The sequence below is a fragment of the Euprymna scolopes genome, chromosome 20, assembly GCF_053919585.1.
Source record: "Euprymna scolopes isolate OS-2025 chromosome 20, ASM5391958v1, whole genome shotgun sequence".
Taxonomy (NCBI): domain Eukaryota; kingdom Metazoa; phylum Mollusca; class Cephalopoda; order Sepiida; family Sepiolidae; genus Euprymna; species Euprymna scolopes.
This window is the reverse complement of record NC_136501.1, coordinates 113,040,665-113,060,664: the sequence shown is the minus strand read 5'-3', so window position 1 is coordinate 113,060,664 and position 20,000 is coordinate 113,040,665. Positions and strand designations below refer to the sequence as shown.

The window sequence follows — 20,000 nt, the reverse complement described above, 5'->3', positions numbered from 1 at the left end:
TGTATATATATGTGTATATATATATATATCACGTGCATATATATATGTGTGTGTGTATATATATATCACGTGCATATATATATATGTGTATATATATATCACGTGCATATATATATATGTGTATATATATATATGTGTGTGTATATATATATATATATCACGTGCATATATATATATGTATGTATATATATATCACGTGCATATATATATATGTATGTATATATATATCACGTGCATATATATATATGTATGTATATATATATCACGTGCATATATATATATCACGTGCATATATATATATGTGTGTGTGTATATATATATGTGTATATATATATCACGTGCATATATATGTGTATATATATATATGTGTGTGTATATATATATATATATATCACGTGCATATATATATATGTATGTATATATATATATATATATCACGTGCATATATATATATACATATGTGTATATATATATCACGTGCATACATATGTATGTATATATATATATATATCACGTGCATATATATACATATGTATGTATATATATATATATCACGTGCATATATATATACATATGTATGTATATATATATATCACATGCATATATATATACATATGTATGTGTATATATATATATATATATATATATATATATCACGTGCATATATATATATATATATATATATATATATATATATATATATATATACATACATGTTTCTGTAATCACCCGCGTTGGGGATTACGTCTTCAGGCCAAGAATTACCGTCGAAAACTGATATTTCAATCAAAAAACATTTTCCTATTTCGTTTGTAAAGTTAGAATGTAACCTGGGTGGGAGTCATAACTCGGTGAGAGGACAAGTGAGGTCTTTGAAGATAATAAACATCTTTTTCATTTCCCTTTCTCTCTATCCATCCCATCTTTTGGTTTTTATGGCATAAGGTACTTGAGAATTTAGTATTTTTGTCTTACAGTCTGTAAATTAAAAACATTTGCTATTGTCACTGAGTACTGACCGGTGTTTTTCAATCAACACCCATCCACACACATACAAGCACACACACACAACACCCACACAAACACACACAGACACACACACGTTAATACAGAAATTCAGAAGCGAATATATGCTGTTCGTTTTATTTTACTCACACACACGCACTGAAACTAGGCAATAACTACGCAAGAATAAAATTAAAATCAAAATAAGGTAAATAAAACAAATAAATAAAAAATAAAAATTAAAAATAAAAGATAAAAAATAAAAACAAATAAACAAAATAAGAATAAACATAAAGCCTCGGAAGTGAAATGAAAAAGATGTTTATTATCTTCAAAAACCTCACTTGTCCTCTCACCGAGTTATGACTCCCACCCAGGTTACATTCTGACTTTACAAACGAAATAGGAAAATGTTTTTTGATTGAAATATCAGTTTTCGACGGTAATTCTTGGCCTAAAGACGTAGTCCCCCAACGCGGGTGATTACAGAAACATGTATGCACATATGTAGCCATTAATGTTTGTATAAATAAATTTAATATACCTGCTCTGTTCACTCATTGAGCACTCTTTGGTAGACACATGTTGTTTCATTGGATGTACTTCTAGGAAATTAAACTCTACTGGCTATATATATATATATATACACATACATATATCTATATCTATAAAAGTGAGAATGTGCGTGAGGTCATTTCTCAACCCATATACTCAACAAATTTTTTATCTACAGACTTGACATTTGGTATATAGGGTACCCAGACATGTGAAATATTTTTTAATCGGTTTTCATCCGGGAAAATAGGCTGCTAAGATGTTAAAATTAAAAAATTGGTATTTAGGATGCATCGGATTTTTATCTGTTTATCAACTGCGTGAATCGTTCACATGACAGCTTCCTTATGTTAAGAATAAGTAGGTTTGAGAACGCTTTTTTAAAGAACATGTCAAGCTGGTGTAATGGTTATCGTATCTGACTCGGCTTCTGTAGGTTATGGTTTCGATCTCAGCTGGAGTATTTTTTTTTTACTCACAAGAAATGAATTATTTAGAAAAAATATAATATTCAAAGTCACGTCTCATGTTCTTTCCATGTATTTTATACTTAATTTTTTAAAATTAATTTAACATTACGTTCAACACCGGGCAACGCCAGGTGTGTATATATATAATTTCGAACTGCGGATCGAAACAAATGGAATAAAATTAATCATTGACGGACGCAAAACTTTGAGGAAAAACGTGTTAAACATGCAATATTGAAACGTGATCTCAGAAAGCAAGATGGATCCGCAATTCCTTCTGACGTCCAACAAGAACTGAAATGCACTATCTGTGGCAGATTTCTTCTGTCTAAAGTTGGTTTGGTGAACCATGTGAGGTCACACAAGGTTAGACAAGACGAACAATTTTATGAGGATGTGCTGCCACCCAGACCATCCAAGTATGGTTGTAATATCTGTGGACGTATGTAAATCTGAAATCGCTTTGACTTTTTCTTGTCACTCGACTCAAACAGTGCCAATTCAGGAGAGGTGTGGTTGGAATTGCACAACCCTTGCCTCACAATTACATGCGCAGCTGCCCCTACAAGGGGTATCCTTTGTCTTTCAAGACTGAACGGAGACATTGGAATCATAAAAATTGTGCCTATATCCGATGCCAAAAACGATTCTTTTAATTTTCTTTTTTTATGAAATTTTGTTTAAAACAAAATTTTCCACTGTGGATAATAATGTCAAAATAGTAAATATTTTTTTGATTCTAAACAACTAGTAAAACTAAAATCGGCAGATCATCGCCCAAAACTGTATTTTTATGTTTTGGAAAACATCAGCACATTCAACATTTGTTTTAACGGTAATCCGGAAAAAAATAACAACTCTATAATTAAACGTGTTGCAATATTTTGGAGCTATAATGGGGTATATATTTAATTGCCGCCCACATCGGCAATATTTGGCACAAGGCCTGGAAAGTGGGATACCCGCAGGCTCCCCTAAAGGAGGGGCACTCCTGCAATTTTAAAAATTGCCTGAGTAACCCCGTCGGCATTCCCCGGTCGGGGCGCCTCAGGCAGCAAGCAATAAACTTGCCCCACCGGAAAGCCCGGTGGCAAGGCCTGGGAGGGTGGACCTCCTAGGTATTACTCAGGCGGTGTACCTCAGTCCAACAGGTGCTGGGCCGGTTCCCGGCCCCTCACCTGTTGGGCTGAGTGTCAAGTGACGAATCCTTGACTTGTACTACCCTGTCTCCATGCAGCCGAAGCCGCTAGGAGACACATCCCATCATAGTGAATTCTATAATGGGGTAGATATTTATTTGCTGCCCACCTCAGCAAAATGTGGCACAAGGCCGGAAAGTGGGAACCCCGCAGGCTCCCCTAAAGGAGGGGCACTCCTGCAATTTTAAAAATTGCCTGAGTAACCCTGTCTGCATTCCCCGGTCGGGGCGCCTCAGGCAGCAAGCAATAAACTTGCCCCACCGGAAAGCCCGGTGGCAAGGCCTGGGAGGGTGGACCTCCTAGGTATTACCCAGGCGGTGTACCTCAGTCCAAGAGGTGCTGGGCCAGTTCCCGGCCCCTCACCTGTTGGGCTGAGTGTCAAGTGACGAATCCTTGACCTGTACTACCCTGTCTCCCTGCAGCCGAAGCCACTAGGAGACATCCCATCATAGTTGGACTATAATGGGGTATGATCCCACACAGTCGGACGACTCTATTTATAAACGATGCTCTAAAAACTGACGAATCAAATTAACTACGTTCTGCTACCAACCAATCAGAAACCAGAATTGCTTCATAAATATTAAACTTTTTCTGGAGCAATTTCACATGTTCTTTTCCCGGGTTTCGACACGGTAAGAATATTTTGTTCTGTGGAACTGTCTACTACAAACAAGTCACCTCCCAGGACTTGTGTGTAACAGCGAACCATCTGAAACTGTTTCTGAAACTCAAAATGGCTTACACTTCTAGAAAACGTGTAGAGATTTCTTTGGAATCAGTAACTGTATCGGAATCGGGAAAAATATTAAAATCGTCCCATTACTAAATTTTACACAGAACTTAACTTTTCAAATGAAAATTTATTCACATAAAAAAAACTTTCAATGAATTATCAATTTCCGCACACACATAACTATTAGGTGCAAAAAGCTTTTGCCGTTGGAAGATTTCATCTTCAAAATGGAAAACTGTTTTTGAAAATCTTTATTCATAACAATAACAACCTTTACTCCCTATGACTTGATACCATCTATCAACGACCTTATAAATGCCTCACCTGTATTTTTTTTCATCTAGTTATACTATTAATAAAATTCGAAATGTTTATTCATTTATTTATGTGTGTGTATATATACCAATAAAACTTTCGAACAGCTGCACCGAATTGAGAAGATTAATTAAGAGTATATGTACCTATTTACTATGCCTCCCCACGGGACAGAGTTAGACACCAGGGTCGTTTTTTAACGTGGAGAAAAGGTACAAAAATAAAAATTGCCTCAGTCGTGAAGGATTTCTCCTCCACCGAAAGAGAACAAGAAAATGAAGTGCAGCATCTGAAAAACAGATGGTATTTACTTGCTCCCCCACCGAGCAAATTAGGCACAAGGCCGATTTTTAATGTGAGGAGTGAAGGGAGGGGGAAGGGAAAAAGGGGACCAGCTCCCGAGAGGTGGGACATGGGAGCTGGTTAGTGGTCAGGCATGTGGGGTTGCCCCCACATCTGGTCTTTGCTAGTCATAGCTTGCAGTATCTGCCGGAACAGATGGTATTTATTTGCTCCCCCACCGAGCAAATTAGGCACAAGGCCAATTTTTAATGTGAGGAGTGAAGGGAGGGGGAAGGGAAAAGGGGACCAGCTCCCGAGAGGTGGGAAAGGGGAGCTGGTTAAAGGTCAGGCATGTGGGGTTGCCCCCACATCTGGTCTTTGCTAGTCATAGCTAGTCATAGCTTGCAGTATCTGCCGGAACAGATGGTATTTATTTGCTCCCCCACCGAGCAAATTAGGCACAAGGCCAATTTTTAATGTGAGGAGTGAAGGGAGGGGGAAGGGAAAAAGGGGACCAGCTCCCGAGAGGTGGGAAATGGGAGCTGGTTAAAGGTCAGGCATGTGGGGTTGCCCCCACATCTGGTCTTAGCTAGTCATAGCTTGCAGCATCTGCCGGAACAGATGGTATTTATTTGCTCCCCCACTGAGCAAATTAGGCACAAGGCCGTTTTTAATGTGAGGTAAAAACCAGCTCCCCTAAAGGTAGGCAAAAAGGGGGCACTCTGGTTACCAAAAATAATAATTGTCCCAGTATAGAGGGTTTCCCCTCCATTGACTGGTACAAATTATCTTAAGTGCAGCATCTGCCGGAACAGATGATATTTATTTGCTCCCCCACCGAGCAAATTAGGCACAAGGCCGATTTTTAATGTGAGGAGTGAAGGGAGGGGGAAGGGGAAAAGGGGACCAGCTCCCGAGAGGTTGGAAATGGGAGCTGGTCAAAGGTCAGGCATGTGGGGTTGCCCCCACATCTGGTCTTTACTAGTCATAGCTAGTCATAGCTAGTCATAGCCTGCAGCATCTGCCGGAACAGATGGTATTTATTTGCTCCCCCACCGAGCAAATTAGGCACAAGGCCAATTTTTAATGTGAGGAGTGAAGGGAGGGGGAAGGGAGAAAGGGGACCAGCTCCCGAGAGGTGGGAAATGGGAGCTGGTTAATGGTCAGGCATGTGGGGTTGCCCCCACATCTGGTCTTTGCTAGTCATAGCTAGTCATAGCTAGTCATAGCTTGCAGCATCTGCCGGAACAGATACTACACTTTGATCTTGTTTATATATTTTATTGAGAAAGAAAAAATTGAACATAAAAAACGTACAAAAAATTCAATTCAACAAAATTAGGCACAAGGCCCTACAAGAAATTGGGAGGGGGAGGGTACAGGGTCTTTTTGACTATGTAACAGATGAGACTTTGAAGTCTTACTCTTGACTGGCAACATTTACCAAAATACCTCAATCACTCTGTGGATCCTAATCTAACTAATAACCCCAGCGTTCAATGTAAAATTTAACTATGTACAATTTGTATATTCATTTCTGTATGTTGTGTGTGCATTTTTTTTTTTTTTTTTTTTTTTTTTGTGCGTATGCGTGAGAAAATAAAGTTCGATTTCATTAGAAAGAGTTGACCAAAAGGCCAAGGAAAAATAAAAAAAGCGAGGTGGAAGGAACAGTATATTATACATAGTTACATATGTATATACAATATATGCTTAAAAAAATTAACTATTGTCCAAATTATTTTCAAGGATAATTATTTCATATAAGTTCAGAGAAATATTAAAAAAATCATTGGAGGAGTGGAAGATGAGGGCGGATTCCATCAAACAATGTGTAGATCTATTATGTATTGTTTTTAGGATTGTTGTATTTTCTAAAATCAAAATGGTGGTCATGCTCCATAAGATGGAAAAAATGGCGGGTAAAGTGTTGTGTGTTTTTATGTCCCTTTTATGTTCGTATACTCTCTTGAAAAAGCTCGCAGTAAACAGGCGAAACGTCGTCTAGTATTTAGGTCTCCCCACCTCCGTTTTTATCATATCGTCAGATTTTTATCCTATTTTAATCGTGTATATATATATATATATATATATATATATATATATACGTGCGTATGTTTACGTTTATATGGGTGTGTGCATGTGTGTGCATTTATAGGCATGTATGTTTCCACGTAGTGTATATATTTGTATGTGCGTATGTGGTTGTGTGCGTGTATGTTGATATATTTTTATATATATACATGTGTATTTATGTATATGTATATATATATATATGTATATATTTATATGTGTATGTATGTGTGCGTGTATGCATGTGTATTGGCACGTGTATTCACTCTTAACTGCCCAAAACAATTCATTGTCGAATGTACGTTTGGACTTACCGTGGACACTGCGAGCGTTCAAGAATGAATCCTTGCCAAACGCATGTGACACGCACACTAACCCTTTCTCCCCCCATCTCTCTCTCTCTCCCTCCCATCAATTCATATACTCCAGTGTATAGCTAAAGAATCTTAATAAAAACAGCCAAATCTTAAAACCCAAAATTGAAATTCCTCTTCCCCTTACCCCTCCTTTTATCTCCCCCTCTCCTCCTCCCTATATCACTATATTTTCACCCACGCCTAGCTGAATTTACTAACCCCCCCACACACACACACTACAATCTAATGTATTTTAAACTTCAAAACTTAATTATTGTCGATCTCCGCCCCCTTATTTTCTCTTCCTTTTTTTTCTCTCTCTCTTCTTTTTTTCTCTCGTATTTCTTTTAAAATCGTTCTTCCAAATAATAATAATAGCTATTTCTGTAAGGTCTGACGAGGCTGCTGGATCGTAAATATGATCCGACAACCGAAACGTATGTAACTGAACAAATAAAACGGTAAAAAAATAAAACGTGTATATATATATATATATATATATATATATATATATATATATATATATATATATATATATATATATATATATATTACGCAAAGAAAAGGCTTCTACCATTTAACCCCTAGCATAGGGAAAATAATAATCAAAGAACAAAATATCAAAACAGATCCTGGCTAAACCGTTTTTCCTTAAATATTTCAACAAAATGAATAAGTTTACAGAAGAAAAAAAAAAATGTATATATTTATTTTAACGCATTTTTAAAAGTGTGTATATATAGACATCGAACAACCCAACCTTCCCATACGCACACATTTGTTTGTCCTTCCCGACATGGGTAGGATTCAAGAACTGTCTTTTTCGCACGATCTATGACTTTTTCTTTTCTTACATTTTTATTTTTTATTTCAATTATCCTGAGGATGTCCTCTGAAATAAGGACGAAACGTTGATTTTTTAATAATTTCATTCGGGTTTTTCTATTTTTCTCATAACATATATATATGTGTGTGTGTGTGCCTCTTTATTTCTATGTAATTCCATATAACATGTCACAAAATAGTTCGTAGAGTAAAGGTTTAATAGTATCATGTTTTACATATACGTATATAAATATATATTCTATACTATTAATAAAATTCAAAATATTTATTTATTTATGTGTGCCTATATACCAATAAAACTTTCGAACAGATGAACCGAATTGAAAAATTATTTTTTTCCCTGAAAGGTGTGAGTCCATAAATTGTCCTTATCTATATATGGTTCGTAACGAACAACTCCGAGTCACACAAAAAGCCCGAAATTAAGGTTTTGGCCATTTTGTACAATTGTCGAAAAAGTTATCTGCCCATGTCAACGGAATTTAGCACTACCTGTGTACAGTCGCAGTAACATCTTTCGGCATACGGACAGGACTTGTGGCGTAATGGATAACGCATCTGACTACATATCAGAAGATTCCAGGTTCGAATCCTGGCAAGTTTATAATAATTTTGACCATCATTTTATCCAACGTTTGCTCATTATCCTTACCCTTAGTTAGGGTATTTTTGTTTTGTCACAGGGTAAGTGCTGATGGTAAGACGGTGTTGAGTGTACTCGATTTTGTGTTTGATTCGGCGTTGTACGTGTCAACGCGGCACAGCCACTAGTATTAAAGATTTCACTGCCGATGCAATTCTCTCCCTGTATAAGAGTCAAGTATATCCTATGATGGAGTACTGCTGCCACATTTGGGCAGAAACTGCTAGAAGCACCTGGTCCCCCCTCGTCAATCTTTCACGAAAAACACCCATCCACTTTGAAAAATTTCCCCCACTCTTTATCTGAGCCTAAATCAAAACGTGGATTCCATGAACAAAGCTTCTTTCTTAGAACTGCACGCCTGTGGAACTCTGTTCCGTCTGCCTGCTTCCCACCTGACTACAACTTGGATTTGTTCAAGTCTAATGTTAACAAATTCCTAATGAACTGCCCCCTTAAGTAAACACTTCATCAAATCTCCACACTAACGTAATGTACGTACTTGCAATAACCCTTATCCCTGAGTGGCTTCCGGGCCTTGATAAGTGGTGACCACTGTGTAAAAAAAAAAATTTTAAAAATCCTGCCTTGACAGAGTTCAAAATAAACTTTGTAGCCTTTTCCTCTTCCCTGCAACTTCTTTCCCACAGAAGAGACGTTGTGAGCCTGTCTCTGCTTTATCGTTATTTTCATAGCAAGTGCTCGTCTGAGCACCAATCTATGATCCCTCCCTTGCCAAATTTTCATGAAAAACACTCATCTAGTTGAAACCACTATCAATAATATCCCCCACTCTTTATCTGTGCCTAAACCTAAACGTAGATTCCATGAACAAAACTTCTTTCATAGAATTTCACACCAGTGGAACTCTCTTCCATTTACCTGTTTTCCAGCTGACTACAATATGGTCGTCTTCAAGTCCAAGAGGAGCCGTTTCCCTTAAGTAATCCAATTTACCAAATTTACACTACTAACGATTACTATATTGTCTCATTGACTACTGTACACTCATTAACCCTTATCCTCGAGTGGCCTCCTAGTCTTGATAAGTGGCGACTCGTTTGTAAAAAAAAAATATGAATTAACTCATGTCCAATTTCCATCTGTTAACCTAAAGCCATCTTAATGGATTTATAATCCTCGAAATAAGTGATAATCTGAAGGAACTAGGTCGTGAGATTATGCAGGGTGGGGCAGAATTTCCCAACCAAATTTTCTTAGGATATCTTTGGCCAGTAGTGCTGTGTGGAGACGAGGATTATCATGATGGAGGATGACTTCTTTTCTCTTGATTAAAGAAGGTTATTTTTAAGTCAACATGGTTGAGAATATTGCAGAAAAATATCAATGATGCTTTAATAATATGCCAGAAAAAATCATATATTAATCATGTTGGTTTGTTGGTTGGTTGTTTTGTTTTACGGCATATCAACCCTTTTGGGTTATTTAATGCCAAATCCAGTGATTTTGAAGAACAATTTTTTAATAGAGTATATTTGTTTTTTAAGTCGGTTTCTATTTAGCCCATAGTTGGGACCCTAACAGGTACTACCACTCCAGATCAGAGTGGACCTGGGAGCAATAGCAATTAAAGGGTGGCTCCACACTCCACAAAGCCTACAAGCTGGGGCCTCACCATCGGATATAGTTTAAGGTCATATCCAGGACCTATATTAATCATGGTGATATGTTTAAGTAATAACAATATGCGTTATTTCATTGCTCTGCTTGGCCTTTTGGCTAAGAACAAAGTGTAGTATATGTTCTGATACTACACTTCACGTTTTCTACCCTCGGTCAGTGGAGGAGAAATCCTTCATAAATAAGACAATTTTTTTCCTATCAAGATTGCTCTGTGGCAATATTTTTAATATATAATAGAGGTATGACCCCTGAAAGTTGGTAGATTCTATTTATAAACACTGCCGATAGGAACTGACTAATCAAATTAATTCACATTTTGTTATCAACCAATCAGAAACTAGAACTGCTCCACTGCAAGATGAAAACAGTAGTCTGATGAATTCTATTGCAATATTTTTCATATCTAATGGGGTATGCTCCTTCAAAGTTGGGAGATTCTATTTATAAACGCTGCTGCTGATGAATCAAATTAACTCATGTTATGCTATCATCAACCAATCATCAACCAGAATTGCTGCATAAAAATTGAATCTTTTAGCATTCCAGAACGTAATTTTTCATGTCAACAAGAAAAAGATGTTTTGCTCTTTGCTTGCAAAATTATAAAATTCAGAACCTGTATAGAGCCATGACTCACTAAGAATTTTTCATATCCAGGACTTGTATCAGAAACTCTTCTGAAATTAAACATGGCTTCCAATTCAAGGGTTCTCTACAGTGCAATGTAGATTACAATGTACTGTGAACTAAGTCACTGCAGGGAAGCATGTGAAGCTTCACCCTAGTGTATCACAGTGGGTCCCCAACTAGAGCAGATACTTAATTGATTTAATTGAAAAATCGGCATTTCACTGATTTCAATGACAATAAAAGTATTGGAAGTGTGGAACATTCGTTGATCCTCATTCAATCCTGAGCAACGCCATGTCTCCTTGCTAGTTCTATAAATAAAGTCTACTTTTCTGAAAATGCGTTTGGAATCATAAAAATTCATTTTGTTTTATTTGTTGGTTGCACATCACTTAATCGCCATTTGGCTAATCAGATACATTTATCAACACCTGATTTCATGTCATTTGATGTTGAGTTACAAAAGTAATGCGACCATCAAATAAGAATGACCCGCCTCTCTCTCATTATTTCTTTGTATTTATTTCTCTTGCTTTTTCATTATCTCTCTTTTTAATTTTATTTCTTTATCTCTCTATTTTCATTTCCTTCTCCATCTCTCACTCCATATTTCTCTTTTTTCACTTTCTCTTTCTAATTTTCTTTCTCTCTCTCTCTCTCTTAATTTCTCGTCTGCCTTTACCTCACTTGCTCTCTGTTTATCTCTCCTTTTCCTCTTTTTCTTTGTCTCTCTTTATTTCTCACTCTCTTTCCATTTCTTTTTCTTCTCTCTCATTTTATTTCTGTTTCTATGTTTTCTCTTGTAGCAGTCATGATGATAAAATATTTTCTCTTGTGGATTAATGCTCCCTTGCTTCCAGCACATCATTTTTTTTCATATCAACAAGAGAAAGATCTTTTGCTCTTTGCTTGCAAAATTATAAAGTCCAGGACCTGTACAGAACAGCTACCCACTGAAAATTCTCCATATCCAGCACTTATAGAGAATAGCTGCCCATCAGAAACACTTCTAAAATTAAACATGGCTTCCAATTCAATTTTTTGGGTGACCTTGTGTCTAACTCTTCCCTTGTGGAGAGGCAAGTAAATTGGAATAATATGCATAAATGATTATGTCTATGATCATATCATAATGAAAACACTGGGTTTCATCCAATCACCAAAGTTAAGCAACATAGAACATGGTCAATACTTAGATGGGTGACCTCTTGGGAATACCCGGTACTGTAATCATCTCTCTCATTTGGAGTGGCTGGCGCTAAGTGGTTAAAGACAGGATTAAAAACCTGGGTGTGCCAAATTAAAATAGCGTGCGTTTCACAAAAATACTTTCATCAAAACTACACTTGACCTTGTGTCAAACAGCCGGAGTGGGTGTAAATAATGTAGCAATATGCATAAAATAAACGATGGTTTAAAATGCCCCTTCTACAAACGGCAAAATCTTTTGCACCAACCTGATATATGGTAATCTATAGATTAATACGATAGCGTATGTGTTCTTTTGTGTGTCACGTTTACAGCTTTTTTCTTCCGAATGCCATTTAATTGTTACTAGACTGGGTGCCCGGCGTTGCCCGGGTGTTTGGAGGTGTGTGTTGAGCGAAAAAAAAAAAAAGTAGTAGTAGTGACGTCTTTGTTGTTGCGTCCATCGACGAACTTGAAGTGACGTAGGTTTAAATTAAGGCAAGACAATCGAAAAGAGGGGATGACTTTCGAAAATATCGGCGAAAAAAGCGACCCATCCCTGTAGAAAAGTTCCAGATGAGGGTGAAGGAATTAATGTTTTTGGCCAATGTTTCGTTATTTGTTGTCCGAAGGGTCGAGTTTCAAAATTATACCGATCTCGTGAAAATCCGTCGCCTCTGTCGAAAGTTTTAAGCAGACATACATACATACATACATACATACATACAAACAGAGAGGTGAGATTTATAATAATAGATGACCTTCTATTTTCTTGTAATAAATAATTTTACCAAGAATTCTTCATAAGTTTTGGTTTCGGTTTCGATTATAGCTGAAGGAACTGAAGTTTATATGTTTGCGTTCGGTTTTTGTTCCTTGTTTTTTTTTGTTTTGTTTTGTTTTTTACAAAGGAATCACCATTTATCAAACCCCTGAGGCCACTCGAGGATAAGGGTCAATGAGTGTACAGTAGTCAATATGAAAATGTAGTAACTAGGTACGGGAAATTAATGGCTGCTTCGGTAGGAGAACATGGTTTTTAACGCCAGTTAATCATAGTATTTTTTTTAATTTTCGAGTACTTTTTATTGTATTTGAAAGATTATAGTTTAAAGTTAATTTCTCAAAGAAAAAAAAGTGTGTGAAATAAAAACATACATGGAATAATTTTATCTCAAATCTGAAAAACTCTACATTTCACGTAAAAATTCCTTATGACAAAAATCGAGTTTACATTTTTCTGGCAAGGAAAATATATGTTTTCTGGAATTATTTTCAAGTTAAGTATTAAGTTAAAGTTTTAAGATAATGAATTAATACAATAAATGTACTTAACTTTTGCAAAAAAAGTAATAATTATCCAAAAATGTATCACTGGTAGGAACGAGACTTGTTTATCGCATCCAAAAAACTCTGACGGCAAAATTCAAATATGTATGGAAGGACAAATTAGACATAATTTATGTCTTTATTTAAAATTATTCTGGCATACAGAGCGACCTTTTTTTTTTTTTTTTTTTTTTTTTTTTTTTTTTTGAGTCGCAGACCCTCCTTCCTTCATTTAAAAATGCATAAAATTTAATTAACTTCATTAATTATACTACTGACAATTTATTCTTGGGAAAAAAAAGTTAGCATTATTATTTATTAATATTAATACAGAATTACAATTGGTTAAGAAAACAATTTATAACCACTGAAAAAACGTTAAAATTTATTATGTTTACGTGAAATTTAAAGTTGATAAACACGAACAGGCGGGCAGTTGAAAAGAGGAGGAGGGTGAGCAAAACAGAGTGGTTTTCTTTTCAACTCTGCGCATCCGTACTTACCGACATGGAACGTTCGTATAATTTTTGCCATTTTTTAATTAAATTATTTTTCTATGTTCCTGTTTTTCAATTTAATTTTTTTTTATTTTATTTTCCAAGATTATATGAACATTATTTTACGTTGATAATTATACGTTCTTGCGTGCAATGGAAATATTAGAATCTTACTTGTAAAGATTACGTTACAAATGTAAGCATAAAAAAAAGTAGAAATAATTTTTGCAATTATAATTTTTTTGTGAAAATATTAAATAAACAATGCTTAATTTAATGATACGAGGGACGTGCAATAAGTAATGCCCCTGACCCACTTCCAGTTATCTGATCTAGCTGAAATTTTGCATGTGCAATGATTTATATCTCTACGAGTTATGTGGCAAATTACAACTCTGAAATAATTGTGGTTTCTGTTTTACAGGTGTTTTACCTGAGTCAGGTGTGAAATGGAGCATGTTGAATGTCAAGCAGTGATCCGGTTATTGTATTTGAAAGGACGCACCCCACAGGAGACTTTTGATGAAATGAAAGAAACTTATGGTGATAATGCCCCATCATATGACTTAGTAAAATGCTGGCATCGTAAATTCAAACTTGGCCAAAAGTCTGTGGAAACAGCTCCCAGACCTGGTCGCCCCCCTTCTGCCGTTGATGAGGCATCATTCCGTCAAGTTGAGGCTGCCATTTTGGAAGATTGGCGCATTACTATTCGCCAAATAGCCCAGGATGTCAAGATTGGTACAGGGTCTATGGAAACTATCATTCATGACCATTTACATATGCATAAGGTGTCTGCCAGATGGATTCCCAAGTTGCTCATACCATTCCAGAAGCGAGAACGCGTCGAGTGCTCGAGGATGAATTTGAAAATGTGCTAAGAAGATGAGTCAAAGTATTTCAAAAGACTGATTACGAAGGATGAAACCTGGGTCCATCACTATGATCTAGAGACCAAAGCCCAGTCAATGCAGTGGAAGCACTTGGACTCACCACCTCCAAAGAAGGCAAGGGTGCAGCCCTCCGCTGGCAAGGTCATGCTCACAGTCTTCTGGGACCAAGACGGAGTAGTGATGACAGATTTCCTGGCAAAGGGTACCACAATTTCAGGAGCCTATTATGCTTCACTTTTGAGGAAATTAAGGGAAGCTATCAAAATCAAGAGGCGGGGCAAGATCAGCAAAGGTATCCTCCTCCTGCAGGACCACGCTCCGGTCAACAACTCGCATGTCACCAGATCAGAAGCACGGGTGTGTGGTTATGAAATCTTTCCCCATCCTCCCTACTCTCCTGACCTTGCACCCTCTGACTTTCACTTCTTCCCAGCCATGCAGTTGTTTTAAAAGGAAAGCATTTCCCAGATGATGCAGCCTTGATTTCTGAAGTCACGTTGTGGTTGGAGGACCAACCTAGGGTGTTCTACAAAAACGGTCTCTAGAGCTGAATCAAAAAAGAAATGCATAACTCTGGGTGGTTCCTATGTAGAGAAAGACTAATAACTGTGCCAAGTTTCGTTGCTCTACTATGGGAAGTGGGTCAGGGGCATTACTTATTGTACGCACCTCGTAATATTGGTAGTTCGAGAAATTAAGTTTTCTTCAAGTTATATCGAATTCATCAATACAGAGTTAAGGGGCCTTTTTCGTAATGTTCCTGTAAAAATTATTTTATTTTTTTTTTATTGTTACAAATTACGATGCTTTATTTACATAAAAAACAAAAATAAATTCTTGCGCTTTTTATTTAAAACAATAACTTTAGTAAAGGTATTTTTTGTTTAAACAAAATAATACATTTTCACTAAGATTAAAATAAAAATAATTAGTTCATTACAATATAATATACAACAATATTCCGCGATCATTATTTGATAAATATTGAACATTTCATTAAAATTGGTTAATTTCCTGATTTTTGGTGAATTTTTAAGTAAAGAGAGGGGTCAAAATGTTTATACATTTTGAGCATCAGCATTCATTTTGCACGTACCTAGTAGTAACCATTAGTCGTGCAAATTTGGTAAATTAGATTACTTAAGGATATGGCTCATCAAGAATTTGTTCACATTGGACTTGAAGACAACCATATTGTAGTCAGCTGGAAAGCAGAGAAACGGAAGAGAGCTCCACAGGCGTTCAGTTCTAAGAAAGAAACTTTGTTCATGGAATCTGTTTAGGTTTAGCCACAGATAAAGAGTGGGGGAAATTATTGATAGTGGTTTCAGCTAGACAAGTGTTTTTCGTGAAAGTCAGGCCAGAATTCATATGGATATATATATATATATATATATATATATATATATATATATATATATATATGATGAAAATAATGGAAATAGTATTCCGACAAAATAGAGAAAATAAAAAGGAACAGACCGTATTATGTGTTCATCAAGGTTTCATCTTTATTTCGAAACTTCTTCTGGATGAATGAGATTAAGAAACCAAAAAATATACCAGTACAAAATATTTGAAAATGTTTCACGTGCACAGTGTGACGCAGTTCTATTTCAGAGAAACGGAAAAATGATGTTGGAAATTCAAAAAGGAGGGGGATTATTTAACTGTCGACACAGGTTAACTTTCTCACACCATTCAACACCCCCTGTTATAATTAACACATAATCTCAATCAATAAATTACATAAAAAAAACAATCATTTCATTTTTGTTACAAACTTATATTTGAATTTCAACAGATATATCTTTTTGCCCAATAAGAATATAAACTTGCGTTCATAGTTTTAAAATTACATTAACGACTATATGACGTCACTAAAATTTCCTTCTCTTTAACAGCGCCAGCCCTCCCCCTCCTTTTTGAATTTCCAACATCATTTTTCCGTTTCTCTGAAATAGAACTGCGTCACACTGTGCACGTGAAACATTTTCAAATATTTTGTACTGGTATATTTTTTGGTTTCTTAATCTCATTCATCCAGAGTAAGTCTCGAAATAAAGACGAAACGTTGATGAACACATAATACGGTCTGTTCCTTTTTATTTTCTCTCTCTCTCTCTCTCTCTCTCTCTCTATATATATATATATATATATATATATATATATATATATATATATATATATATATATATATATATATATTGAAAATCACAAATTTATAATATATAAGACTCAGTAAAAAAAAATGACTATAATAATATATATGAAATCTGCATGAATTAAAATATCATATTTAAGTATATTTTACGACCAGGCTACGCCATGCGTCCCTGCTAGCTTAGATAAATATTTTTGCAGTTTTAACAAAGAGCTGCAATAATATCAGGATGTCTTTATTTACGCTGGACATCCATAGAATGCCAATGTCAATATATTACATATGAAAGAGTCCACTTTGGAATTTCCACAGCTCCCGCTAGTTATATTTTTTGGTTTCTTAATCTCATTCATCCAGAGTAAGTCTCGAAATAAAGACGAAACGTTGATGAACACAAGAGATTGTCAAAAATTCAGTCACGAACGTAGGAGAATGTTTTTTTTTGTTGTTGTTTTTTTTTGTTTTTTTTTTTAAAATTAGCTCACGTTTCCCACTAATACGTTAGCTTAAAGAGAAACAAATTTAAATAAGCAAATAATGAGCAAAGAATGTCGATGTTTTGGGTCAATCCCTACGCTGTCTACATTCGTCTTTCTATCAACCTGACCTCAGCATAGTTAACGCGATCTCACACAAGTCGAGGATACGTCTTCGACAATCTGGGCCATTTTAAAGCTGACATCCTTCTTTCCTTTCTCTTTTTTTTATTTTAGGCATTGTTCTGTGCAGTTCTAGGAGGTGTTCTCTAAAAAGGGGTTATTTTATTTTATTTTTATGGTACTCGCTCCAGACATAAGAGAAAGCCACTTGATGTAAGCAGCTACAATAAATCTGCTTCAAGATCTGAAAATAGTCGACGATACGCGTTAGATGGATTTTGACAAAGAAAATAGTTATTATTTTCCCTCTGTCCGAAACATTGCTTGTATAATATTGCTAATTGTCTGAGGCACCTCTACCAGAGAATACCGGAGAGCTGCTCAGACATTTTTAGGCCAAAGTGTAATTCTTTTAATGTGCTAACTTTTCAAACTCTAACTTGATCTTATGTCTAACCGCTTGGAGAAGTAAATACAAACCTTCTCGGTAATCAATTCGACAAAATGTGGACCATTTTGAAAATCATATGCGGACTATTTCGAAAATTATATGCAGACGATTTCGAAAATAATATGTGGACCATTTTGAAAATTTTATGTGGACCATTTCGAAAATTATATGTGAATTATTTCGAAAATTATATGTGGACCATTTTGAAAATTATATGTGGATTATTTCGAAAATTATATGTGGACCACTTTGAACATTATATGTGGACCATTTCGAAAATAATATGTGGACAATTTCGAAAATAATATGGGGACCATTTCGAAAATTATATGTGGACCATTTCGAAAATTATATGTGGACCATTTTGAAAATTATATGTGGACCATTTTGAAAATTATATAAAAATGAGACACTTCTATATACAGCAGTATGTAACGGAAACCGTTTCATGAAATGAAAAACAAAACATTTTCGGTAACAACAACGAAGGGCATTATTCAGTTAGCTACACTGTTTGGTGTAGGTGGCAGAATGTTAAACTGCCCCGAGTGAGAAAATAAAGAATTATAAAATTTTATTGGCTGCTGAAAGCCTGTCAGCAGTTGTCTTCAGGCAAAGATAGTCGATGCTTGGTCGTCCAGTAAACAGAAACAAGAGAGAGAGAGGTGGGGAACGTTTTTTGATCGTTGCTTTCAGGATGTTTTCTGCGGACCGACCGTGGTTTCCAAAGGAGCTGAAATAGTTCTGTAGACATTCTCCTACCTTTGGATAGTGTATCTTGACAAGAGTAACTCTTGGGAAAGTTCCAAGAACAGAGCTAACCATCAGTATAAATACTGGTGCTACCAGATAAGGCTGTCTGAAAAACAGTGACTTCCTGACTAAAATGCTCCGCACATAAATGTTATTGTTTTTTTTTTTTCTCGTTTGCACAACCTTGAAGTAGTATATATATATATATATATATATATATATATATATATATATATATTGCTCCTTACATCAAGTGGTTTCATGCCTTGTCTGGAGCGATTTCCATTCAAAAATTGTATTTTTCATATTACCTTCAACCTCCATAAGACTGTCATTTACGACTGAATTTTACAAAGTACTTTATCCGTTATCCCACGGGTCCTGTGGACAATTTTAGGATGACTTTTGGGAAGCAAAAACCTATTTTGCTTTTAGATGTACAATCGCACTTAATACATTTTTAATTATCTAAATTATGTTCCTTATGGCCTGACATATAGACGCTCCCACTAATAAAGCAAATCCATATCAGTTTTATGAAGTACTAACCTTCAAATGAGGCATGTCAAAATTTTAACAAAACCGGATTATTATTTTCCAAATTAGTTATTTAAATGAAGCTATCATTGCAAATTTTCTAAAAAGATGGAAAAATCTGAATTTCGTCTATTAATAAAGGATTGCTTTCTGATGGTAAAAAATACTGTTTAAGCAAAGCTATGGCTTAATAAGTGTTATTCGAACCCGGTTCCATTGGAAGAGGAAATATGCAGATTCTAAACATGATTGTACCGCGTGGAACGATAAAATTCTCGCCCTAAACAAAAACAACACTCCAGCTTTATTTTTAAACTTTTATTGAAAAAAATAAATTCGGGTAACTTGCTTATGTAGTAGAGCTGACATGTATTCAATGTAGCCGCATTCAGCCTCAATCACTGCCTCGATACAGGTCCAAAACTGACAGCATGTCTTTTTCACAAGTGCCAGTGGGAGCTTGGTAAATACTCGACGGATGGTGGCAATCAGGCTGGCTTTGGCGTTGTGGGAGGTCATGTTGGTGATGTTCTCGGCATATGACCTAGTCCACCGGATTCAGGTCAGAAGAAGAAGGGGGCAATGAGAAAATGGTACAAAGTCGTTGCACTCCTTCTGAAGCTAAGCCTGGGTCTCTTTGGACTTGTGAGCTGGCGCCGAGTCCTACCGAAACACCCAGGGTATGTCAGCGGGCACCTGATTGCACCAGGGCACCATACTCTTCAGCGCATCCAGGTACACTTTGCTGTTGACTTTTAAGCCAACTTCAAAGATGTGAGGCGGCATGATATAGCCCTCACTTGAAACTCCACCAAAGACCATACGCGTGGCTGGA

At 36.0% G+C, this 20,000-nt stretch overlaps 1 protein-coding gene, 1 non-coding gene and 1 pseudogene across 5 annotated transcripts in view; all 3 read left to right on the top strand.

The window, feature by feature from the left end:
• Positions 1 to 20,000, top strand: part of LOC145241571 (NADPH oxidase 2-like) — a 247,736-nt gene that overhangs the window by 6,574 nt on the left and 221,162 nt on the right. The gene's annotated exons all lie outside the window — the stretch shown is intronic.
• On the top strand, positions 8,369 to 8,441 carry Trnac-aca (transfer RNA cysteine (anticodon ACA)). The gene has a single exon. It is a non-coding gene; the product is annotated as a tRNA-Cys (tRNA).
• Positions 11,869 to 11,987, top strand: LOC145241928 (5S ribosomal RNA; annotated as a pseudogene).